Below are 27,241 nucleotides of genomic sequence, written 5' to 3' on the forward strand. Positions count from 1 at the left end.
GAACACCCAGTGTCATCTTATTTTTACATCTAACTGAATTATAGGACACTGTCAAAGTGTTATGACCTGGCATAGTAAATTGCTCCTTCTTAATGGTCCCCTGGCTACATTCTCTCTTGCTATTGCTATAAACCAGAAATTGTTGACATCTTACACTATTGTAAGCTTGAAAACAAAAGAATTGGTTTTTATTCCCAGGAAAATCTACCTTCTTCACCATAAAGGTTTATGAATGTCTTAGCTACCTACATCTGAATCATAACATTTTGTAGTCTTTAAAGTTGATTGTGCCCTCAGAATTGGATTAATTCTATAATTCTGTAACTTTTAAAAAGTCAGATAATTCTTCCTCACTGAACTCAAGAAATGGATCAATTATCTACCCTAAAAGAACTAACTAGCTTGAATGTTGAAATGGTAGCTCATTGATGATTTCTGAGATTCATTATTCAAATATGTATATGCATGTTATAAAACGTATTTGGCTGTGCTTAATGCCACTGAGTTTATAAAATGCTCTTCTAAATGTCACATTATGAGGATGAATTAAAGATGAAGGAAGTACACAGAGTAACAAAATGCTCCCAAATGAGACTAAGGCTTCACGTAGTCACTGAGTAAACAGAATTAAGTTCTAGAAATGGTCAAGATTGCTTTTGATCATACTATCTTATAGATATCAGTGTTTAGATCATAGAGTAGTTGATAATGCCTGAAAGATGGAAATAAGGTAATTAAGAAAAAAAACTCTTCAAAGAAAAGGTGATTTTTTTCATAAAATAATTGTTACAGAATATTTATGGGCCATATTCATGTACATGTACATAAAGATTGATTATACACAAATATCATCAGTAGAAACTTTGATGGTTATTGTGGACTGTAAGCAAATAATGAGACTGCAATGTAGTGTTGATGTTATAAAAGCCAGGGCAAAATACTATTGTATACATAACAATTATTAGACTGTAATTTAATATAATACATATAGCTTAGATTTTGTAATTCAAAATGGGTGTTGATAAATTTGAGTAATCTAGAGAAGGATTTTTGAAAATCAGTAGTTTGGAAATGGAATTTTTGAGAGAAGTCTCATGGTCACAAAATGGCATGGGTCATGTGTAGTCCAAAGATCTATTTTTGTTTTGTGTCAATAGTGTGAGCCCACAATTTATTTATAATTAACTACCAATGAATTTCCAATGAAAGTACAGATTGTAGGCTTCTCTTGAGAAATCTGATAGTATAACAGTCCTGGACACATTCTTCAATGGTAATGCTCAGCTAGGGCTAAGTAGCTACTGCCCTCTGTTGGCAGGCCTTGAGCTCTCCAGTTCCCTACAACCCTATTATTGCTTCCCTGACCCAGTTGACCTCAGTCTTTTTTTTTCTGCCTGAAGACTTTTGAAGAGTTTATAAACTTGTGTTTAGAAAGACTAGGTTTGGAGTCAAATTACCTATATTTCACTTTCTATTCTGCCACTAACTGTGTGACCTGGAATAAATCATATTTGTAAAATTTTAAAAATAGAAAGGAATTTAAAGATCATCTGGTTTAACTTTCATCTAAGGCAGGAATTCTCTCTGCTAAATTTCCAAAAGGTGGTTCAGCTAGCTAGCCTCTGTTTGAACATTTCTATTTAGTTCACAAAGTAGCCTATTCTATTTTAGAAATCTCTGTAATTATTAGAAATTTCTCCTACATGTTAAGTTTTAGTCTGCCTACCTATAACTCACTCTGGTTTTAATTCTGACTCTTAAAACTATGAAGTTTAAAAAAAAAAAAAAGGAAAATCTTTCTTTCATGTGACAACCATTCTGTTATAAAACTGTACATTATATGCCTTCCCATTAGTACAGAACAGAGTCAACTGTGTTAACTTAGTAGATGTGACATCAAAGGCAAGGTATCTACTGCACCCTTCCTCTTATTTGAATGTGTAGTTTGTAAAATGTGCTAGGCCATCAAATGGGTGAATTGTTTTCTAGCAAATCACTATATAGTGTAGATAGTATAATATTAGTCTGATTTTAGCCAGACCAGTTATAGTTTCTTTAGACTTTCTAACTCAGTCTTTATTGTAACATTGTTTTAAATATTTGCCATCTCTTTAAAAAAAAATGAAGAAAAAAGGAAAGGTTTAGACACATCTTGTATTCTTGTTGGTATAATGGCATTTGTTATTGTGTTCATACTTTTTAATTTTCCAGTACTTGCAGACTTAATCCCATGAGCTCACTTCTAATATCAGTAAAGGGTATGAGCTATGTGGTTCAAACTGCCACTTGAGGGTTTCTCCTTTCTGTGGAGCTTTCTAATGGAATTCAAGGTTCTATCTAAGGGTGAGCATTACGAAGCCTTCCCAGGCTGCTGTGGGAGGAGGAAGTGTACCATAGGTTCAAGGACACACGCAAAGTTTAATGTGCACAAGCATGCTCCCACTCCTGCTCCTGCTCCTGCTCGCTCTGATTGGCAAGGTTAACTCTAAGAGGCTGCAGCTTTTTAAAGTGATTTGATTAGACCCACCACTTTATTCCTTTTACTCCCCCCCTTCAAGCAGCAAACCCCACCACCTTCTTTGTCTTTGCAGTCTTTGCTTTGCCAGTTACCTTTTCTCTTTCTTCTTTTATCCTGTTTTTATGTCAACTTTTAACATTTTATGAAACAGAATGTGAAATTCAAGAGTAAAATAACCTGCCTCATTGAAAGCTTAGATGTGAAAGATTTCCATACTTACGTTTTCTATTACTTACATTTTATAAACTCCAAATCTCTTACCTTCATTTTGTTTTACCTCATGACATAAGGAAAGGTAGAATTATCATTTACATTAACAGTTCACTTAGATTGACAAGTATAATTCCACAGCCCTCCATCAAGATTCATTTTGTACATAATGATTTCTTTCATAGCAATTTTTTAAAAATAGCCTTTCATTACAAAAACTTCAACAAGGTGCTAAAGTAAAGAGAATGGTGTAATGAACTTCCATGTAACCATCATCTAGTTTCAGCAGTTGCCAATTTGTGACCAATCTTGTTTAATCCATACATTTCTCCTACAACAGTGGTCTTTAACCGTTTTAGGAAGAAAATCTATGAACGCCAGAGAAAAAAGACATGTGTGTTGAATTTCTGCAAATAGTTTTAATGGGTTCATATACTTGCTGAAGCCCTTCCATGGATGTCCCACGAATCCAAGAATCCAGAGTAGGAATCCCTGTTTTCCAGCAAAGAGACTGTTAAAGTTTCTCAACTTTTTTGTTTACCGGAATGTCAGCATTTAGGATTAGCATAGGTTCTCCTATGGAAACAATGATAAAGTTAAGCCAATGGCAGGATCCTTATATTTGTTTATTTATCTTTATTTTTATTTTTTAAACTTTTTTTAGAGACAGGATCTTGCTCTGTTGCCCAGGCTGGATTGCAGTAATGCCATCAAAGCTCACTGCAACCTCGAACTCCTGGGCCCAAGTGATCTTCTCACCTTAGTCTCCCAAGTAGCTGGGACTATAGGTGCACGCCACCATGCCCAGCTAATTTTTAAAAATTTTTTGTATAGACGAGGTCTCGCTATGTTGCCCAGGCTAGTCTCTCACACTCCTGAACTTAAGCAATCCTCCCACCCTGGCCTTCCAAAGCTTTAGAATTACAGGCATGAGCCACCATGCCCGGCCCAATGCCAGGATCTTTTAATGATTAAATATTCATTATATTATATAATCTCTCTCTCTCTCTCTCTCTCTCTCTCTCTCTCTCTCTCTCTCTCTCTCTCTCTCTCTCTCTCTCTCTCTCTCTCTTTCCTTTTGAGACAAGTCCTTGCTCTGTTGCCTTGGCTAGAGTGCAGTGACATCATTATAGCTTACTGCAACCTCAAACTCCTGGGTTCAAGTGATCCTTCTGCCCTAGCCTCCCAAGTAGCTGGGACTACTGGTGTGTACCACAATGCCCAGCTAATTTTTCTATTTTCTGTAGAGGCGGGATCTCACCATGTTTCTCAGGCTGGTCTCAGGGTCCTGGCCTCAAACAATCCTCCCTTCCTGCCTTATTTAACTTCTTTTTTCCCTTGGATGCTTATTAGTTTGTCTTTTTTAATTGATAGTACTTTATCATTGTTAATAGAGTTGGTGGAAGACTTTGAAGATCTTGTGAGGCATAACAACTCAGGAATTTATCTAGAGTTTCTGAATTGTCATTGCTAACAACTAAGAAAGAAAAACTACATCATCTTCCTATATGTAAAAGATAGAATTATTAATCATGAAGTACATTGTTAGGAACTTAAGTATTATAATAAAGCTGGAGTTTCCATAAAAAAAAGATACTAGTGTTTGAATATGAATTCTAATGATTAATTAAAGCATATTTGTTGAAGGGATAGGGATAGCTGATTGTACACAACAAAATAATAATCTTTGTTTTACCCAACCTGCTTCATTCACTTCCTTGTTTTGTCAGTTGGCACTTGGCCTCCCTCTTGAACAGTTGTGGTCATAGGGTAGATTCAAAACACAAGCTGTTAGTAAAGTAGAACTAGCAGACTAAAACATATTCACCCTGTAGAACTATCTCCTTGTTGAACCTCACACCATCTGGCCCTGATGTGAGTAAAAGTATTTTTAAATGTAGCAATAGAAGAATAGTTGATACAAATTTGATTATTAGTTTTTCCATTTGAGAATACTAGGTATATTATCTTTTGTCTCTGGTATACTGTCTTTTGTTTTTGGCACAGTTTCTTTTCTCTCTTTTTCTCTCAGACAGGGAGCTAGGGAATAGAGTAAGCCCAGTCCCTAACCCCTGGGTCTCAGCCCAGTACTGGTCTGTGGCCTTTTAGGAACTGGGTCGTGCATCACCGCCTGAGCTCTGTCCCTGCACAGCAGGAGGTGAGTGGTGGGCTGGTGAGTCAAGCTTCATCTGTATTTACAGCTGTTCCCTACTGCTTGCATCACCTCCTGAGCTCTGCCTCCCCCATGGAAAAATTGTCTTCCATGAAACCGGTCCCTGATGCCAAAAAGGTTGGCGATCACTGCTCTATTGCATTTTATTTTGTGGTTGTAAGTACTTTTAATATTTTATTGAAGGGAGAGATCAACAATAACAAAATCTTAGAATGTTTAATGCTTATATCTGCTCAATAAATACACCAAAATAAAAATATGCTCAGAGAAGGTAAATATAGAATACCTCATTTTATGCTTCTAAGGATATATGTGATCCATACAACCTATACATCAGCCTATTTTTATTAATTGATGTTTCTGTAGTTTTTTGAAGGTTGTAAAATGTGGAGGTTTGTAGATATTAGTCATATTCTGCATGGGTTGGGAATACACAGTATCTGTTGTTGCTGGGTGGTATCTCTTATCATAAGGCTGTTGAATGCCTAATCTCTGTGCAGTCCTTTGGGACTGGCTTTGTTCAAGGCCAGATTCCTTAAGAAATTGTTCAAGAAGTTTAGCATAGAAGCATCACTTATAAAAACAAAAACAAAAACTAACCATCACTTTCAATACATTTTAAAACATTTTCTTTTAAAAAAAAGTGTCCATAAAATTTGTTTTAGATATTTTACAGTGGACTTCCATGGTTCATTTGTTTGTTATTTGGACTGAAGTCAAGTTCTCTGATGTTGTAGATAATGTCCTGACCTCTTCTCAATATGGAGTAGTCTAAGCATGGCTAAGCACCTGTTTTTTTAAAAAGAGAGAGAGAGAGAGAAGTTGCTTATAACTAAAACTATCTCCACCTACAATTTATTAAACCTTGACATACTGCATTACTTAAGAGTTCTCAGAGAAAATTAAAACCCTTTTGACTGGGTTTTGCAATGCAGGGAAATTTTTAGTGACATTTAAAAGGTTTCTCTTGTGTTCCTCTAATGGGATAAATAAAAAAGGCTTGTTTTAGACCAGCAAATGGGGGGACAATCCAATTTCCTTGATTCCATCAAGACACTCTTAAAGCATTAGCCTGTGCAGTAAAAAAAAAAAAAATTCAACTGACCCCCTTTGCCTGATGGCTTTGAAAAGTGTCCTGATGTGTAGGTATTTGCCCAACACAGCATACTTGGTTATTGCTCTTCCAACACATCCGTTGATGGAAAAATCTTATGTGAAGCTCCAATAAATGTCAGTTTATGTTATAGAACTATAAAAACAGTGTACCAGACTATAATGCTTTCCCTGATAGGTAGCCTTTTACTTGAAGATGAAAAGAAATTCTGTCAAGTGTGTTTAAATTTAAAAATTAAGGAATAAGATAACATCATTTTAAATAATATTTTAGTAACTTTTTGTCACATTTAATTACTTCTCTGGGGTTGATATTTACTTCTCTTTGTCCAAAAGATGGTGCTCATTTGCAGAGAATTTAATAGCATAGGGCAGTGGTTCTGTAATGTTAGCTTACTTTAGAATTACCTGGAGCTTGTTAAAACAAATTGCTGGGCCCCACCTCCAGAGTTTCTGATTCAGTAGGTCTCTGGTTGAGCCTGAGAACTTTCATTTTTAACAAGTTCTCAGGTGAAACTGATATTGCTAGTCTGGGGCCCATAGTTAGAGAACCATTGGCCTAGGGGATGTGTGAAAAGAGATACTTACCTCTGGATCACTGGTTCAAAATTTGAATTAAATCCTTTAGTCTGAAAGTCATTAACATCTGAGAGCACCCTGGTGGGTGAAATGCATGCTGATGGATATCTCTTGAGTGGACAGGCATTTATTTGACATTTGGCTTCCCAATCTAAAGGGGGAAAATAACATGAAGATAGAACTTTCATTTTAGAGAAGGTGCAAAAGAGAAAACATAGGTCCCTGTGTACTATTTAAAAGAAGAGAAACTGAACATGTTTTTATAACCAATTACATAATAGAATGAAGCTGTTGTTTGATATCTTGATAACAAAAAAATTCTTTTTAACAAGAACTTCTGCCCTTATATGTGTAAAAACCCAAAGCATCTCATTACCCAATAAAAATTTTAAAGTATGTTTGATGTTCTTATTCTTTGAAAATTGATCATTTTTGTATAGGAAATATGGTACTTTTGTTAGCCAGAATATTTCACTCTCTAGCTATACCAGCATATTTACTTTGAAATACTTAGAATTGATGAAATGGTCTATTTTTACTCTATATAGGTGCTATTTATTCATCTGTTCTTAAAACACACTTATGAAATAAATAGGAAACCAAAAAAGTCACCATTTTTTGATAAGAAGAAACTCTAGCAGAGAGAGACGTTAGCTTATCCAAAAGTCATAGCAGCAAAACCAGAATTAAAGAGGCTTTGGAACCTCAGATAGACTCTACTGAAATAAGGTGGCCAGGCAACCAGTCTCATTTTCTTCTGGTGGAAAAATACATATGTTAAGTGCATGTATATCTATTCTTATAGTGTGTAAGTGCTCTGTAGTGATTCATAATGTTCCTCTGTTTCATACTTCTGTTTTGTTCCATAAGTAAATTCCATCCTAACAAATCCCTTTCATAAAATAATATGGGCATCTTATATTTAGATAATACTTTATATTTTTAAAAAGAGTTTTATATACATTGATTTCATGTCATCCTTGAAGCTATTTTTTTTAATGGTTTCCTTTTAAAGTCATGGAAATACTGTGTAATAGAGATATAGAGGGGCCAAAAAATCTGTCTCACTGAAAGAATATTATTTATTATAAATATTTTTGTTTTATTCATTGCACTGTCATCTTTTAAAAATATTTATTGAATTTGTAGCTAGCTTTGAAGCAAAATAAATGTTGTTTTTAAAAGAGTTATCAGTTGTTTTGTGCTTCCTTTGGGAGCAGGGGTACTATCTGCATTACTTAAAACTCAGTTTGAAAATAATTAAAGGTGACTTTGAAATTGCCATGGGTTAAATGAATGAAATCAGGTAATCAGCACTTTCCTGGAGCCCTTCTGCATTTCCCTAGAGTCCTTAGAGCCCTACATTTTGTGATTCCCTTCCAACACCAACTTTCTAGTTTGTTTCTTTTTTCCTCACTAAGGATAGATAAATCAAGTCAAATGATAACTTTCGATATTGTACCAGGTATTGTTAAGCTAAAGTTTACCTGTGGTGCAGTGAGTGCTGAAGGTGGAGTCTGTAGAAGACTGCATAGTGGAGGTCAGTGCAGAAGTGGTAGCAGTTAATCTCTCTGCTGCTCTGATATCCGACAGCTGGTCTGACGTGGGCCTGGTGCCAGCAGTGTCTTTACAGGCTTTGTGGCAGAGATTATTTAAAGGAGATTAATCCCTCTAAACCCCTTATATTTTAATTATTTCTGTATGTATTTATAAAACCTGCAGTCTGCTAGTTTCAGGACACAACTGTCCAAGCTCTTATCTTTTAACCTGGTTTCCATGATCAGACAAGTATATTTCTGTTACCACAAAGGATATACCATTGATCTGATTTTCCTTGTTATTAAAATTGTTTTTATTTTGAGTTTTTTGGTTTATTTTGGTTTTGGTCTTTGGTTCCTGTATGATATTGCGACCATTACTGTTTTTTTAAAAGGATAACCAAACTTAATATGACTTATTTTAGAATATCGTGTAAAATACTGGTTTTTTTTATTATATGATAGGAGTCTAAAGTTGTGGGCATGCAATGTGAAAACCTCTGGGTTAAAACCAGTATGCCTTTTGGAGTATTATTTTTTAAAAATAGGTTAGTCAGCATGGCTGTCATACTCTCCAGCATTTTCGGGTTACTTTGTGCCTGACCAGGGCATCCAGAACAATGATTTCTGTATGCCCAGCTTATGTTATTGAGAGCTATAAAATTTTGCCCCAAATTTAAGCATTCACACAGTGTGAAGGAACAAAGAATTCCAACAGCTTATGAAATAGCTTCTGCAAGCATTAGAGTACCAAGTCTCTAGCCATTGTCAAAGTGCTGCCACATTTTTAACGAGTAGAGAAGCAGTTATACTTCTTCATATACGCTGTTACCTCTTTCAGACACTGAGAAAAGGAAGACTTTGGAGATCATCCTCACTAAGGTCTTCCAGCCTCTAGGGAACCTCTAGTAGGACCTGTCTTGATTCAGAATGTGTTTGTGATATTTATATCTTCTAAATGCTTGTTTTAGATCATTTTATCTTAGCATTTATCTAAGACTGACCCCTCTTAGTTGGATCTCTTCATGCTTAACCAAATGAACAATGACAACGTATTTGGGGCAGGGATGTGAAGGGATCTTGGTTAGCTAAAATAATAGAGCTAATATGTTTTTATCTAAATTCAATGATAACTTTTGCTTGTGCTCTAGAAGTGGGAATTAGACATTAATATCTCAAAACTTGTTACAAGTTTAAGTCATAACTCTGCTTTGGGGCAAGTCATTTAATCTTGCTGAACTTGAGTTTCCTTATTCATAAAATGGAACTAATACCTACCCTACTTACTTCAGGATGTTAGTTTCAAATGAATTGGTATGTGAAAGTGTTTTATAAAATGATGTACAAATATTAGTTTTTATATTCTTAAAGAATAGCATATCTAAATTAAGAAAGATCTGTGGGAGGGTAGGTAGTGTAGTTCTTTTATGCCATCCATATCTTGTGAATGGTCTTCTAATTGGTGTTAGTTGAGCTTTTTCCTTGTCTCTTTCCAGATAATGTAATTATCTCTTCTCTGTAATTGTTAGTTTTCAAAAGTGTCTTTTAATGTAGTTAACAGAAGTATAGCCATAAGGAATCAAATTATAATCTGCTATATGATACTTAATATAAATAATCTATTTTCATTATGTGATATATTCTCATATTTGAACTGATCTAAACTTTTAGTATATATAACATTAATCTTTAAAATCATAAAAATATGTCAAATTCTGTGTAAAGCTGGGGAAATCCATATTAAGAAATTCTTATCTGACTTGAAGAGAATTGAAATACACTTCGAAGTTTTAGCAGAAGAGTGGCATGCTTAGGACAAAGCAAAAGGGATGAAAGACCAGATAAATTATTAGGGAGGCTTTTGTAGGAGTTAGTGGATTAGGAGGTTTGGGCCTGGATAGAGTTCATTACTGTGAATAAAGAAAGAATCAGAAATATAGTACAGGGGAATTCAATCAATCTCACTTGATGAAAGATAATATAAAAAATAAAGAAAAGGAGTAGAAGTTGAATATGACTTCAAAGCCATGGGCAAAAAAATGAGTTCTGTTTTTGACATGGCTAATTTTAGGGGACTATATCATGACATCGTTGATGAAATGTCCTAAAGAAAAAGGAAAGTCAGTACAGGACACGCATGTACATAGAAATGTTCTTTTCCCAAAAGAACAATAGCACAAAGAGAAGACTAAATCTTAATTTTAAGATTAGGATACTGAAAATATCCATATAAATATGAAGATATACAAAGAAACCCATGAATCCCAGTAATATTAAAAAGCATAAGCTTGGGAGCTAGAGACCTAATTTAAGTTCTGACTCTGTCTCTTACAAATCATATGACCTTGAACAGGTTACTTAACCTGACTAAGCTTCAGTTTCTTCATTTGTGAAATGAGTTAACTTAATATTTACTTTATAGGTTGTTGGGTAGATTAAATAAAGGAGCACATGTAAATTGCCTAGTGCAATAAACAGCCTTAGCCAATACCATCATTGTTTTTACTTGGGACTAACAAAAATCTGTCCTTTTTTGGTTACATTGGCAAGTAGTATACAGTCTGCAGAAAGGTATACAAAAATAAGGTATTATTAAAGCTGCCTGAAAAACTGCATCTTTGTCTGCTTTACTATTCAGAGAAGATGTTACATATATCTTTATTACAGAATTCTAATTCATAGGTGGCTTGGAGGTGTTTTGTTCCTATTTTTAAAAATTACATCAGAAATAAGACTTTTATTTTGTTCTTAGTTGTACAGCCTTACAAAAAGTTATTAAATTACAGAGGGGCTGAGAGGAGAGGTAGAGTAGGGAATAAACTAAAGCTAACATTTATTGAAAATCTCTTCCCCTTAATACAATCATTCTTCTTAATAAACTCCGTCACTTATGCCAGAAAAATAGCTCAAAATAGTTTTATCTTTGATTGCATGAGTTTTGTTGCTCTTCTTTCCATAGGCTGTCTTACTTTATCGGTGCCCCAGAGAAGGCAGCTTATTTAACATTTTTTTAGGAAACCCAGGAAAGAATTTAGTTAACAAGATGAATATGGATAGTAAAAATTCAAATAAAAAACTTTCCATGTTTTTACACATTTTAAAAAATTACTCTAAAGGAGGAAGAAGGCTTGTGGGTGGTGATAAAATCACATTTGATAATATTTATAGGCAAATGGTTTTGAAGATATTACAGTATTCAAAACTGAAATTGTAGCTTTAGGGTGACTAGAGGGTTAAATCTCTGAGCTGTAGAAGCAGATTGTGTTTTCCTTTTGTGATGTGGGCTGACAAGACATCAGTATTCTATTCATCTGTTGGGAATTAGGCTGTTAATCCAATCAATGACTCTTGAGTGAGCTGTGGCCTACCTCCCCCACTGGGGAACAATCGGATCAAACTGCAGATTGTTTAAGAGCACAGTGCTGTCCTCATGTCAGGTGGAATTCTCAAATGTTCCCTGGTGAATTGGGGATAGGGAAAGCTGTCTTGGCCCATTTATCCTGCTCCTTAAATAACCAGGTATCTGCCTCATCCATGCGAAAGCATTTGGCAGTAGTGACAACAGGAAAGCAATAGAAATCCGTTAACTTTAACTCACAAAAGTGTGGGTGAAAGGAAGGAATGTTTTCAAACACCTCAAAGCAACTTATATAAAAGTTTTTTCACTTTATTCATATATTTTTCCTACTCCTTAAACCCTTAAATCATTTTCTTTGCTGGGCTTTTTTTTTTTTTTTTTTTTACTGTTTTATGTCATTGAATTTTTTTAACCACCACAAGTTATTTTTGTGTATTTACCCTGCCCTATTTTTTTGTAAGTCAGCAGGGTACAAGTAAATTTTTAATATAGATTATGGGAACACTAATTAAATAAAATTTTAATTTTAAAATATCTTTCTCTGACAAATGCTAATTAAATAAAATTTTAATTTTAAAATATCTTAGTCTGAGCATACATAATTTTGACATCTTTTGCAGCCTAGCAAAATTTGATTTCTAATTACTGATTTAATAGTCCATTAAGTACATTTGGAAATTATTATTGAACTGATTAGATAGATGTTCAGAGTTGCAGCTATCGTCTGTGAAATGCTGCCCCAAATTTTTCCTGTTAACCAGTAAGGTGACATGGGGCTTAGAGTAAAATATCCAAAATAACAAAGAGAAATTTTCAAGGAATATACTTAACTATCCCAGTCTTACTGAAGACAAGCTTAAAGAATAACTTTATTATTTTCTATCAATATTACATAAGAGTATTCCAAAAAGCATTTCTTAAAGGTGCCAAGTTTATCCATTCATTCTGTGAATATTTAGTGCCTACATTTTATGTGCCCAGATCTATTCTAGGCTTTGGAATTACCACAGTGAACAAGACAGACAAGGCCTTTGTTCTTATATACATTCTAGTGAGGAAAAATACCAGAAACAAGTAAATAAATAAAATAATATCAGGCAATTGCTCAGAAATAAAGTGAATGGTTACTTTGAACAGTGATCAGTGAAGAGAAGTTGCTAAAAATCCCTAAAAAGGAATGAGCTTGACATACCAAAAACAAGCTACTTAAACTATGTATACTATTATCCAGGCCAATAATTTTCAGACCTGGCAAATTATTGAGTTTTCTTAGGAACTTTGTAAAAATAAAGTTACCTGAGCTTTCATCCCTGGAAATGCTGATTCAGCAGGGCTACATGAGATGGAACCTGTGCATGAAGTGCCATGAGTAGTACTGAAAACCTTATCTCTAGCTAGTATACTTTCTTCCATTGAACACGTGACATATTTTACCCTCATCCATGCCTTCACTCATGTTTTTCTTTGCCTATAATGTTCACCCATATCCTTTCATACATGTGTCCGTGTGCATCCTCTCACACATACGTCCATCCACACCCTCTCAAATGCCATCCACTCTTTAAGGTCCCCTCTCAGTAGGAAGTACGGACTATACTCTTATGAAAAAAAAATTGAATCTACATCTAATAAAACCTATTTAAAAAGTATGTGATAATGATATAAATGACATCAAAAGAAAGTAAGTCAACAAATCCAGGCTCTGTAATGTTCTGCTGAAGAACTGACTATATTTCTTTAACAAGTCAGTAGTATTAAAATAAATAAGTGAGGGGGTCAGCTATAGATGGAAAATCACTTATGAGACCTGACAACCAAATGTAATATGTGGTCCTTGTTTGGATCCTCATTCCTACAAGTCCACTATTAAAAAAAAATTTTTAAAGCATAATCAGGAAATCTTGGTATTGTGATTATATAAGTAAATTCCCACAGTTTAGAGCTTCATACTGAGATACGTGGGGGAAATGATATAATGTCAAGAATTTGTTTTAAAGTACTTTAGTAAGGAAAAAAAGGAATAAATGAAGTGGATAGCAAAGTCTTTATAGTTGTTAAATCTGGGATGGTTATTTGGAAGTTCATATTCTCTATTTTTGTGTATGTGTAAAATGTTTCATATAAAGTATTTAAAGGGAATGGGATTTTTATTTATATGAAGAAAGTGTACATATTTAAATGTTGAGAAACATGATGCTGTACCATTTTGCCTTGCCAAACTGATAAAGGATAATTATTCACACAATAAAAACACATATATACATGTATAATTATTGATGGTTTATTGAATAGAGTGAAAAACATTTAAAGCTATTTTACAAGGCTTTACTACTAGTAATCACATACTTGGACTTAAGGCACAGATCACTTTAAAGCCAAAATATCACAAAAGTGCTTCCAGTAAATCTAAAGAATTTGTAGAATAACTTCACAATAGATGAAAAAATAAATCTGAAGTCGTTACCAAAGTTAGAGGATAGCTTATTTTCAATTATTGCACCTTGAAGCATCTTTCTATGTAACAAAAGACAGCAAGGACACTAAGGTCTCATTACATTTGTATTTGTATTAGTATAGACAGTTCAGAACTAAGTCAAATGTGAAAGTAAGATTTAAACTCATACACAATGGCTTCTGAAAGTAAATAAAAAAGCAGAAAGTAAACAGAAGGAAAAGATAGAAAGTAGAGTTGTGTTCTTATGAATTTAACGTAACATAGGATTTTTTGGGCTTTGTATTTTTTTTATTATGGTAAAACTTATCATTTTAGCCATTTTTAAGTAAATTCTCTGGCATTAAGAATATTCATATTGTTGTGTAATCATTACCATCATCCATCTCTGGAATGTTTTTATCCTCCCAAACTGAAACTCTGTACCCATTAAATAATAACTCCAAATCATCCCCACTCCACCCTTGCTTCTGGGAACTACCATTCTACTTTCTGTCTCTGTGTGTTTGACTACTCTATTGTACCTCATATAAGTGGAATCATATATGTGTCCTTTTGTGCCTGGCTTATTTCACTTAGCATGATGTCTTCAAGGTTCATCATGTTGTAGAATGTGTCAGAATTTCATACTCTTTTGAGGCTGAATAATATTCAACTGGGTGTGTTATTCATCTTTGTTATCAATTTATCTGCTCATGGACATTTAGGTTGTTTCTACTGTTTGGCTACTGTGTACAGTATTGCTGTGAATATGGGTATACAAATATCTGTTCGAGGCTGGGTGTGGTGGCTCATGCCTACAATCCTAGCACTTTGGGAGGCCAAGGTGTGGCATGTGCCTGTAGTCTCAGCTACTTAGGAGGCTGAGGCAGAAGGATCCCTTGAGCTCAGGTGTTTGAGGCTGCAGTAAGCTGTGATTATGCCACTGCACTCTAGCCTGGGCAACAGAGGGAGACCTTGTCCCATAAAAACATATATATATGACGATATTTTTTTTTTCAAGCCCCTGCTTTCAATTCTTTTGAGTATATATCCAGAAGTGAAATTGCTGAATCATATGATACTCTGTGTTTAATTTTTTGAGGAATTACCATACCATTTTCACAGCAGCTGCACCATTTGATATTCCCACCTGCAATGCTTGAGAGTTCCACTTTCCCCACATCCTCACCAACACTTATTTTCTGTGTTTTGATAATAGCCATCTTAATAGGTGTGAATTGGTATCTCATTACATTATCAGAAAACTTTAATTTCTGGCAGATAACTGACAGAACACCCAGATTAAATGGATACCTAACAAATAATGTAAGCCATAGAGTGGCATAAAGATGTATAAATTGTGGGCAGAGTGCTGTGGCTCATGCCTATAATCCAGTGCTTTGGAGGCCAAGGCAGGAGGACCACTTGAAGCCAGAATTTCAAGACCAGCCTGAGCAACATAGAGAGACCCCATCTCTACAAAGAATTAAAAAATTAACCAGTTGTGGTGGTATGTGCCTGTAGTCCTAGAAAGCTGAGGTGGGAGGTTTGATTGAGCCCAGGAATTTGAGGTTGCTGTGAGTTGTGATTATGTCACAGAAAGAGATCCTGTCTGTTTAAAAAAGAAAAAAGGAAAAAGATGTCTAGATTGAGAATAAACTTTTACATTATTTTCAGTTTTATATGGAAATAGATACCTACAATTCATCTATATTATATTTCATCAACACTATATTTCATAGAATTGTTTATCATGGTTAAGACAGTAATTACTAGAAATTTGGTACATTGATTATGATAAGAATAAAGTCAACAATACAAACATAAGAAAAATAGCAACCATGAGATTATTAAACTCAACTCAAATATTTTTATTAAATACTCCATGACCTGGATGCAATAAGACACTAGGGGACACAAAAGAAATACAAACAATGGTCTGTGTCCTCAGTTCACTTACTGTTTAATTGAGACAGTAATAAACTTACTAAATTATTAAAGAACAATTACAAGCCAGGCTGTAATCAAATGCCATAATAAGAGATACTCTGAAAGTGCTTTGGGAGAGGTAATGGGCAAAAAGGGGAAAGTTTAATAAGGACCACACTAGTTAAAGACATCTTCAGTAGTGAATTGTGGCCCATCATGAACTGTAAAGGTTAGGTGATATTTGATGGATGGTGAGCCAAGGATAGGGACAGGTAGTAGAAATAGCTCAGGCAGACCATGGAAACCATAAACACTCAGATTAAGGAATGTGGATGTGTGTGTGTTATAAAATGAGTAATATAGGGAATTTTTTAGAGTGATTAATCTAGTGACAGTATACTGTTACTAGAGAGAAAAGCAATAGGAAAGAATACCAGTGAAGACACCATTCTGTGAATTTTGATTATGGATGTTGGAATTGATTTGTATTTTGGTAGCAACCATGGAAAATATGGATCGATTTCCCAGATACTTTTGAACTAGGGTCTCTTAACAGACCGAGTTAAGGAGTAGTAGGAAGAAACATTAAAATTAGGAGTCTTTGAAGAGGATTGAAACTTTTTTTTTTTTTGAGACAGATGCTCTGTCACCCTGGGTAAAGTACGGTGGTGCCATCATAACTCACTACAACCTCAAACTCTGGGCTTAAGCAATCCTCTTGCCTTGCTGTGACACCTGACTAATTTTCCTATTTTTAGGAGAGACAGGATCTACTCTTGCTCAGGCTAGTCTTGAACTTCTGAGCACAAGCAATCCTCCTGCCTCAGCTGCCCAGAGTACTAGGATTACAGGCATGAGCCACCACACCCTGACAAATGAAACATCTTTAGTTGCACTATTATTATAACCCGATTGATTATATCAAAATTATGCAGTTGTTACAGGGAGGGAATGAGGAGAATGCAAATTAAAACTTTTATGTGATTTTAGGATAGTGTAAAGACTTCAGGACTTCAGAAATAAAAATCAGTTTTACAGTGGCAGAGTAAAAACTGAAGAGAATTTGAAACATTAATAAAACTTCGTGAGATATAAAAAGAGTAGCTAACATAATAGGAAGTGATTTTATTTCAAGGGAAATCAAGATTAAAGAGAAAGGCTCAGTAATAAATAAGGGTATGTGAACCTAACAAAACCTATCGTTAACAGAAAAATTAAACCCATTTTTAAATGCTGACTTCATAAGAAGAAATGAATTAACAAAAATTAGATAAAAGATAAAAACTAAGTTGTTAAACAGAAGTGATTTTGCTCTTGTAACAACCTAAAGCAAGCCAAAAACTCACGAAAAATGTTGCCTCTTCACCTATAAATAATATAAATAACATTCTTAGTAAATACAAGTAAATACATTTTTAATCCCTAATGGTATTTTGTTCTATTAGCTTGAGAAATAAATTATAAGAGCAAAAAGAAAGTTTATTTGGATTTTATTTGTTGATATATTGTCCAATAAGTCTATCAGAAGTGTTTAGTAAAAGCAATAGAATAAATGTAGAAAAGAAATGTTTAGAAGGCTATGGAGCATAGCTGAGAAAGAATAAGCAACATTTGTATTATATATCAAAAAATGAATTATATTATCTAAAAACTGATAGCTTTTTTGACTGGGTTTTTGCATTAGTGGCTCACCATTTCTGTCTCCTGTTTATCTTATGCTGTCCTATTTGGCCCTTCAGCATCACAGTGACACCTACCAGTCTAGGTATGTGAAACCCCTCAACCTTGGCTACATTCATTTATATTCCATTTTAACTTACTTGCACACTAATGTCTTGGACCTTGCTTCCTGTCAAGAGCTCAAATTCTGAAATTTCTCTACATCATTAAATCAGTATCTCCCTTTTCCTTAGTACTCCTAATCCTACAATTCTTCCTGACCTAACATGCCTTCCAATTCAACCTGAACCCCAGGATTAATCATTTCAATTCATTTTTTGCCAAGACTCTCATAGTCCAGAGCTCTTTCCATTTTTGTTTTGTTGTATTTGCTAGGAAAAGAGATATTTCTTTCTCCCAGAGATAGCTGCTGCCTCCTTCATTATCATCAAGGTTTTGCTTTTAATTTACCCCCCCCCAAAAAACGTTAAAAGATAATTAGACTTTAGCATATTAATACCCTCATCCTTTCTTTATTTTTTCTTTTGTGCATTTATTGATTCAACAAATATTTACTACCTGCCTGTAATACACCAGGTACTGCAAATTTTCATATTTGTAAATAGACAATACTTCTTTATACATGTACAGTATTTAAAGATGCAAATGCCTAAAAGAGATAGTCTTTAAAGATTATTGATCAAGCCACCTAGAAATCCTTAGAAACTCTTTATATGCCTATTAATCAGTCATCCATCTAAGCTTGAGAACTTTCAGGGATAGGAAGTTCAAGGAATATTAAGGTATTTTTATGTTTGAAAAGATTTTTCTGTTAGAAAATTAAGTATCCGACTCCCTGTAATTTTCTCACACGCTTCCTAATTCTTAAATGTGTAGCTGTGTAAAAGCAAACTTAATTCTTCTATTTTCAGATATTTTCTCTTTCATTCTAACATGATGTGATTTGAGGTTACTTGACCAGCTAAAGCCTATTTCAGGTTCTTTATATATACCTTTCAAAGTATTTTTCACCCAGAGCTCATTACTATTAACACTGCAGGAATCATCTGACCCAAGCAGAGAATAGCATTGATGCACACCAAATTGCCACAAATTAAGCAGCTTGAAACAACACACGTCTATTTTCTCACAGTCTCCATGGGTCAGGAGTTATGGCATGGCTTATCTGGGTCCTCTGCTCAAGACCTTTTAAGTCTATGTTCTCATCTGGATTTTGAAGTCGTCTTCCAGTTTCATGCTGAATACTGGCAGAATTCACTTACTTGTGGTTTTAAAACTGAAGCCCTCACTCTTAGAGACTCATCCTTCTCCTTAGGCAGTTCACAACATGGCCAACATGGCATTTGCTTCTTTAAGGCCAGCTCTTTCCATACCATCTCTTCCCTCTGTCACGGAAGTGGTATCCCATCATATTCACAGGTCCCACCCACACTCAAGGCAAGGGGATTATACAAGCACATGGGTCGTTGAGGGTCACCTTAGAATTCCATGTACCACGAGACTATCACTTTCCTCATTCTAACAATATCTATTAATACATTTCTAAAATTTAATTTGTTTTTGAGTAGCTACATCAAAACTCACTAAGCTCACTCTCTACTAAAGCCCCTGAGTCTTCCATTTATGTTTCTCCTAAGATATGTAGTCCACAATGTAGTTTGTGACTATTTGGTCCTTGGTACAGGATCTTCTGTTTATCTCTGTAAATTTCATCTTGTTATATTCAACTGATCTAGCCTGTTGATGCCTGTTGATACCTACATCTCTCATCTAGTATACATACCCTATCTCTCAACCTTGATTGGATTTCTAAAATTTTAGCCCCAGAATTCCAGATTTCCAGCACATGATTCTAGTTTTCAGGGTGCTGCTACAAGCCAGACTTTCCTACATTGTAAATCAATGTAACTTGAAATTTTCAAGGTTTTTAATTTTTTCATTATAAAGGTAATACCTGCTCATGATAGAAAATATTAGAATATACAGAAAAGAAAAAAGAAGATAAAAACCCAATAGACTTATACCTACCATTTACATTGCAGTAGATTTTTTTTTTTAGGAGACAGGATCTTGCTATGTCAACCAGACTGGAGTGCAATGACACAGTCATAGCTCACTGCAGCCTCAAACTCCTAGGCTCAAAGCCATCCTCCTGCCTCAGTCTCCTTAGTAGCTGGGATTACAGGTGCAAACCACCAAACCTAGATACATTGTAGTAGATTTCTTAAAGCATGTTTTCAATATATAATGTTTTTTTTGTTTCTTTCCTTGCTTTATATAGTTGAGATCTTACTGTAAAAATAGTTTTGATTCTTCTATTTTATACTAATAATAATGTAATGATTTTTCAAATTATAAATACTTTATGACCATCATTTAAAATTGCTCCATAATAATCTTCTCAACTTTTTCCATGTTGTTGGATACTTAGATTGTTTCTATTTCCTTACTATTCTAGATAATGCTGGAATGAACTCTTTTTTTATAAGATTTTTTTAAATATTTGAAATATTTTTTTAGAATACATTTCTAGAAATGCTAAACCACAGGAAATGAACATTTTCTGAAAGAGTTATACTAATTTATGCTCCTATCAACAACAAATGAAAGTGCCTATTTCATAACACCCTCTGTGAATGAGGAACTGCTTTTGCACCTAGCAGCCTATGAAGATTTTTACTGTAGAAGTGAAAAGTAAGAGTGTGAATGGAAAGAATAATGTCCTGGATTTCTCCACTAAAATTCTGGTTATTAACCATCATGGGATTTAGAATAGAGTGGATTAAGGTATATTGAATTTTTAACTGAACAATGTTATAGAAACAATATGCAGTAAACAAGACACCCTTCAAAAGAGAAAAGAGTTTGGGTTGTTATCTTATGTACCTGTTCTTAAATGGGAGGCCAGTTTAGTACATTAATATAAAATATAAAGAGACTAAACTCCAGCTTCTGAAAATATGCATACTTGAAAAAGTACAGTAGTCAGCTGAGGCAGAAGTAAAGAGTATGTAGCCTTTAAAAAGTAAGCTTATTCCCTCTGTGAATGTGTTGTATTAGTTTTGAGATTATGGTAATAGGAGTTACACAAGCATGCTGTATGTGAGACTATAACTTAAGCTACCTATTGTATTTAACCTGGAAAAATAAAAATTTTAACCACATGTCTCTTTATTTGTATTTATTCGTGTTGATTCCCTTTGCTCCTTTTTGGTAGCATAGTTGAGGAAACATGGATTGTGATGTCAGAAAGGCCTGGAACCTTGGACAAGTTATATGTGTCAGAGCCTCATTTTACTCAGCTTGAAAATAGGAATAATAGTATTTATGTAATAGAGTTGTAAGAATGAAATGTTCATAAAACTTCCAGCACATGACAGATACTGAGCCAGTGTTTGTTCCTTTTTCTTTCCTTACTCTAGTAAATTCTCAACTGTCTTAGCACCCTTTGGAAAGTTAAACATTCTAGATAAGTGTTTGTTTCAAATAGCTGAACAGTTACATCCTGCCTTTTATTTTTAACTGTTTTTCTATAAAATACTTTTTCTAAAATATATTCTATACTTCATTGCTTACTTCTTAAATCAATGTACTATATCATGGGTATTTATATAATAGATGGTCTGAGACATAAGGCTAAAGCTTCTCTTTCTCTCTTGAGATTGCTAAAATCTACTAGTTGGCATGCAGCCCAGTTCTCTTTATGGCTAGCTATTCTCTATGGTCTAAAATGTCTGCAACTTGCCACTTCTGTCACAGTTTCTAATTTCTGCTGGCTGCTACTATTTGTTATTTATTGTTTACAAATAAATAATAAACCAATAAGGATCACAGATAAATGACAAAATAATATAGAAAGTTTAATGACCCAGATTCTCAAATAAGAAAAGGAAAAATGTACCCATAATCCTCCCAGATGATTCTTTACTATAATCCTTAGAATGGTAGCACATTGTGGAAACTCCCTCCCGTTTGGCTGCCCTATTCCTTCTTATAATTACCATTAGGCTCTGCTGGCCTTCTTACCCATTTCTGCTCTTTATTCCTTGCATGTTTGTTTGTTTGTTTGTTTTTGAGACAGAGTCTCACTTCTGTTGCCTGGGCTAGAGTGCCATGGCATCAGCTTAGTTCACAGCAACCTCAAACTCCTGGGCTCAGGCAATCTTGGGGTGCCACCATGCCTGGCTAATTTTATATATATACGTGTGTGTGTGTGTGTGTGTGTGTGTGTGTGTGTGTGTGTGTGTGTGTTTCAGTTAGCCAATTGATTTCTTTTTATTTATAGTAGAGACGGTGTCTCACTCTTGCTCAGGCTGGTCTCGAACTCCGGACCTTGAGCAATCCACCCACCTTAGCTTCCCAGAGTGCTAGGATTACAGGCGTGAGCCACTGCACCTGGCCTCCTTGGGTGTTTTTAATCTCTCACTTTCCATGTCTCTGCTGCCAACTGTTGCGTCTCATATTTCATAGGCAAAGGTTGGCCTTTCATTGCTTTCTCAAACCAGTTAAAATAATTCTTCTATACAGTGAGCTAACTAATAGTCGTTATCAACATTTTCTCCCTATACTCTGGGCCCTATTCCTGGTACTAGAAAATGCCAAAAATCAAGAAAATCAACTATGTTTAGTTTCCTTGCAAGTAGTTTATTTTCCTTTACTCTTATTTACCTTTTACTATATGCAAAGTTTTGTGCTAGATAAAAGGGATGAAGGAAATAAAGTGAAATTATGCCATGGTCGTTACCTTCAAAGGAGCAGAAGAACACAGACATAATTCATTAATAATACATTAAAAGATGAAGGGAGTGGTAGGAGAAAGTTTTAAGTAACGAATGTTAAGCCTCAAGGTTATAGTTACATAACTTAGTTATAAAAAAGAGCGTCTGTTTTTGAACCCAATCTCAGAGGACTAAGTGATAGTTTAGAGTCCTGTTCTGACTCATTCATTTATGTTCTGTATAGGTTTATTATTTATTTAGAAACAAAAAGGATATGGAAGTATAGTGTAGGGGTTGTACACTTTTATGCTTTTGTAGTTTGGCCTTTAAGCATAGTTTAATTTTTCTGTATTTTAACTCGATTATGTTATTTTGTTTATTTTTAATCAAGTGGGTATTTTTATTTTACCCTAATGTATAATCCCTTATAAAGATTTGAAGCATATGACCAGTTTTAATTTATTAGAATAGTTTTTGCTGCAGTTTGTAACAACTTCATATTTATTAAATTTGAACATTTCCTTTAAAACAGAAAGCAAAAGCATAAATAATCATGACAAACAACCCTTTTCTGGTGTGGTCATTTGAAATGAAACAACCAAAAAATTTAATCAATTTAAATCTAGAAAAATTAGCTGATATAAAGTTGTAAACCAGATGAGTAAAAGCTTTCACTTACTCATTCTTGACATTCAATTCCATTTATTCTTTGTAATATATTTTAAAACAGAAATGTCTGTAAAGATTAAGGTTTTGGTTCCTATATCCTATTCTGAGATTATCAAGAGAAAATGTTTGAAGCCATACTCATGCTTTAATACAAATTCTGTTTTAATACACAAAGAGGAATAACAGAGGTAAATATTTTATAGTTGTATATAAGATGATGTGTTTTATTAAAGCATCATGATTATAATAGTAAGCATATTATAATAGTTGATTTAAAATAATATTAATAATTATTAAAAACTGAAACAGGCTTTATATTAGTGAGTTATAATCATTCCAAATAAATATATATTCATTGATTGAACATTTCTTGAGTGCCCATTATGTGCTAGGCATACAAAAGATGAATAAGAAAAGAATAACTTACATTTGGGTCCCTAAATACTACAACTGGATTAGAGTAATTTAAAATAATTGTCTTTTCTTTGTTTCACTCAAACACCTATTCTTTAAACATACCAAGGTGCTTAGACATACAAGCCATTCACTGTTGAAGAAAATTCTTAACGTCTTTTTTAAAGACTGTTCCTTTCTCTACTACTCTAGGAAGACAGAAAAGATAATAAAATTAGAGGACAGCCTGGTTGGCTTCCCATCTTTCTATTCCCCACTTACCGATCAGTTCTGTGATTGGAGTCATGGTTCTTATGTTCATGTTCCTGCTATAATTGATTTCTGGGTGGACATGCCCTAAATTGAAAGATCAAAAATCTCAATATTTCACATTAAATAGTAGAACACTTCAGCCCACTACATCCGAACACAAAAGCCCCAAATTAGACATGGTGATCTGAGGAATATAGCAAACAAGAAATGAATTGGGAATTGGTAGGTAAGCCTATCATGCTTGTAAAGAGCTGTTTATAACCAACCATGATTTTAATTGGTTTGATGAGTTTTTCTTGGGGACAGCTAAATAATAATTAAATCACTGAATAATAAGATTGTAAGCACATAGATGATATTGAAATTGAGAGAGTACAAATAACTATTTATTCTTCATTTTTCTTATTACAAAAGTAATATCAATATATTTTAGAAATGTTTATAAAATATAAATTAATATAAAGAAAAACCTATAAGTCAACCATAATCTTATCCTTAAAACAATCCCTGTTATCATTCTGATGTTTTTCTTATCCTTTTTCTATGGATAGGTATGCATTTTAAAAACAAAAATGGAGCTGGACATAATGGCTTATGCTTGTAGTCCCAGTTACTCAGGAGGCTGACATAACAAGACCCTATCTGTTAAAAATAATTTATTTATTTATTAATGTTTAAAAAACAAAAATGGGATCGTAGTATACATAGTTTTATAACCTTTATTTATCAGGAATATCTTCTCATATCCATAAATATTCTTATGTAACATAATTTCCGATGGCTACCTAGTATAATATATTAATAATATACCTAAGTATAACATACTTGTAGCCATTCCACTGTTTAGATATATAGGTTGTTTCTATTTTGCGATATATAAGCTAGATTGTAAACTCTGTGAAGGCAAAGACTGTAATTTGGCTTATCACTGTGTCCCTGAAATATAGTAGGCTTTCAGAAAGCAGGTGTTTAAATGAATTCTACTGCTCTTTTATACCTCTATCCATGCAGCTAAACATGGCTGGAGACGTACACAATCATGCTCACTTCAAGTTTATAACTCCTAATCTCACGTGGGCCCTTAGTGCTGCCCAGCAGTCTCACTATATTTCCCTACTCTGTTAGCTCTCCTACGCTGTTAGATGACTCTTTCATATGGTCTCTTCTCAAAATTCAAACATCTCCTTCCTCATGCTCATTCTTTGCTGATGACTTTCCTTCCCATTTAACTGAGGAAACAGGAAACATTGAAAAAGAATTTGTACAAGTTCTCACTACCATATCTACCTACCTATCTGTATCTGTGTTTTTGCAGTTCACCTTCCCTCCTGTTAGTACGTATGAACTATCTGTGCTTCTAGCTAAGGCAAGCCCTTCTGCTTGTGTACTATGTTCCATCCTACTCAAGGATCTTACTCCATATATGTCCTTTTTTTGCATTATCAGTTTTCTCTCTCTTCTGTATAGGTTCCACCAGAAAACAAATATGCTGTTATCTTTCCACCTCATTTAACCACCCAACTAATGCCACATTTCTCTCTTCCTCTTTACAATAAAATTCCATGAAAAAGTTGTTTATACTCTAATTCCTCCTTTCCCATTATCTCTTGAACCTTCTTGAATCAGATGTTCACTGTCACCATACTTACTTCCTGTTCTTACCAGAAAAACCAGTGACTTTCACTTTGCTAAATCCAGTGACCGCTTCTTAGTCCTTACCATATCTGACCTATCAGCAGCATTTGGCATAGTTGATCACCTCTTCTTTTTTTTTTTTTTTTTCTATTTGTCTTAAAAATATGGAACGCTTCACGAATTTGCGTGTCATCCTTGCGCAGGGGCCATGCTAATCTTCTCTGTATCGTTCCAATTTTAGTATATGTGCTGCCGAAGCGAGCACTGATCACCTCTTCTTAAATAGCTTTATTCTCTTGTGTTCTAGGACGTTACACTCATCTGGTTTTCCTACTATCTTACTGGTTCTCTTAGTCCCTTTTGCTCATTCCTCTTCAGTCATTCTTTCTCTAACCCTTCACTTGCTCCTTTTGCTGACTTCTTATCTTGGGATGCCTCGGCAGTCAATTGTTGGATCTCTTCTTTTCTCCATGCACAACTCTTTGGTGACCTCAACCACTCTCTGGGTTTCAAATATGTGCTCACAAATCTCAATTTTATATTTCCAGCCCATACCTCTCTTCTAAAATATCTAACTGCCTATTTGACATCCCAAACTTAACATGTCTAAAACCAAACTCCTGGTCCTACTCAGAAAACCTTCTTCCTAAGTCTTTTCTGTCTTAGTTAATGGCAATTGTGTCCATGTTACTCTGGCCAAATTCTTGGTGGATTCCTTCTATGATCCAGTGTCTAGGATCTGATCACTTTTCACCTTGCCTTCTGCTGGCACCCAAGTCCCCATCATTTTTTACCTGGATTGTTGAAACACCTTCCTATCTGGTCCTCTTGCTTCCCTTCTGTCTGTTTTCAACCTAGCAGCCAGAGTGATCCTCTCAACCCCTAAGTGAAGTCAAGCTCTACTCCTCTGTTAGAAGGCCACCTCCAGTGGCCTCCCATTGAATTAAAAGTACAAGCCAAAATCCTTATAGTGGCTTACAAGGCCCTATGCCATTTGGCCCTCTATTACCTCCCTCATCTCATCTCCTATTACTGATCTGACTTAGTTTCATTGCTTCAGTCACACACTGGCCTCCTTTCAGTTCCTCAGACATGCTGGGCACATAACATCAGTTTCTTTGCACTTGCTCATTTTACTCCCTCTATTACTGTTCCCCCAGGTATTCATACAACTTATTTCCTTACCATCTTCAGTTTTTCTCCCCCAGTAATCTCAGTAAAGCCTACCCTCACTACCTTAAGTTGAAACCCATTCTACCCTACCTCCCAGTGTTCCCTATCCTTCCTTCCTGCTTTATTTTTCTCTGTAGCACTTATCATCATCTAACATACTATATATTTTACTTTATTTTCTGTATTCCCCACATCCCATTAGCACACAGACTTTTGTCATGTTTTGCTTACTGCATTTAAAACAGTGCCTAGGCCGGGCATGGTGGCTCACGCCTTTACGTAATCCTAGCACTCTGGGAAGCCGAGGCAGATGGATTGTTTGAGCTCAGGAGTTCGAGACCAGCCTAAGCAAGAGCGAGACCCTGCTCTACTAAAAAAATAGGAAGAAATTAGCTGAACAACGAAAAAAATATAGAAAAAATTAGCTGGGCATGGTGGCACGTGCCTGTAGTTCCAGCTACTCGGGAGGCTGAGGCAGAAGGATTACTTGAGCCCAGGAGTTTGAGGTTGCTGTGAGGTAGGCTGACGCCATGGCACTCACTCTAGCCTGGGCAACAGAGCAAGACTCTGTCTCAAAAAAAACCAAACAAACAAGAAAAAACAGTACCTAGCACATAGTAGATACTCAGTAAATATTTTTTGAATGAATGAATTTAAGCGGTGAGCATCCTTACAGATATAAATTTGTATAAATCCATGATCCATTTATTTATTCACTCAGTAAAATTTTTTGCATTCAGGGGGTCCATGAGGTCAGAACTGTTTCATAATAATTCTAAGGCATTATTTGCCTTTTTTCATGCTTACTCATGAGCGTGCTGCAGCATATTCCAAAGCCCATATCACAT

General features: G+C 34.8%; 1 protein-coding gene and 1 non-coding gene across 2 annotated transcripts in view; one reads left to right on the forward strand and one right to left on the reverse strand.

The window, feature by feature from the left end:
• The window catches only part of ACBD6 (acyl-CoA binding domain containing 6), a 148,849-nt gene that overhangs the window by 95,858 nt on the left and 25,750 nt on the right, over positions 1-27,241 (forward strand). The window lies entirely within an intron of this gene.
• On the reverse strand, positions 25,379-25,485 carry LOC142864012 (U6 spliceosomal RNA). Its single transcript, XR_012914610.1, has one exon. It is a non-coding gene; the product is annotated as a U6 spliceosomal RNA (small nuclear RNA).

The sequence above is a fragment of the Microcebus murinus genome, chromosome 23 (assembly GCF_040939455.1).
Source record: "Microcebus murinus isolate Inina chromosome 23, M.murinus_Inina_mat1.0, whole genome shotgun sequence".
NCBI classification, from domain to species: domain Eukaryota; kingdom Metazoa; phylum Chordata; class Mammalia; order Primates; family Cheirogaleidae; genus Microcebus; species Microcebus murinus.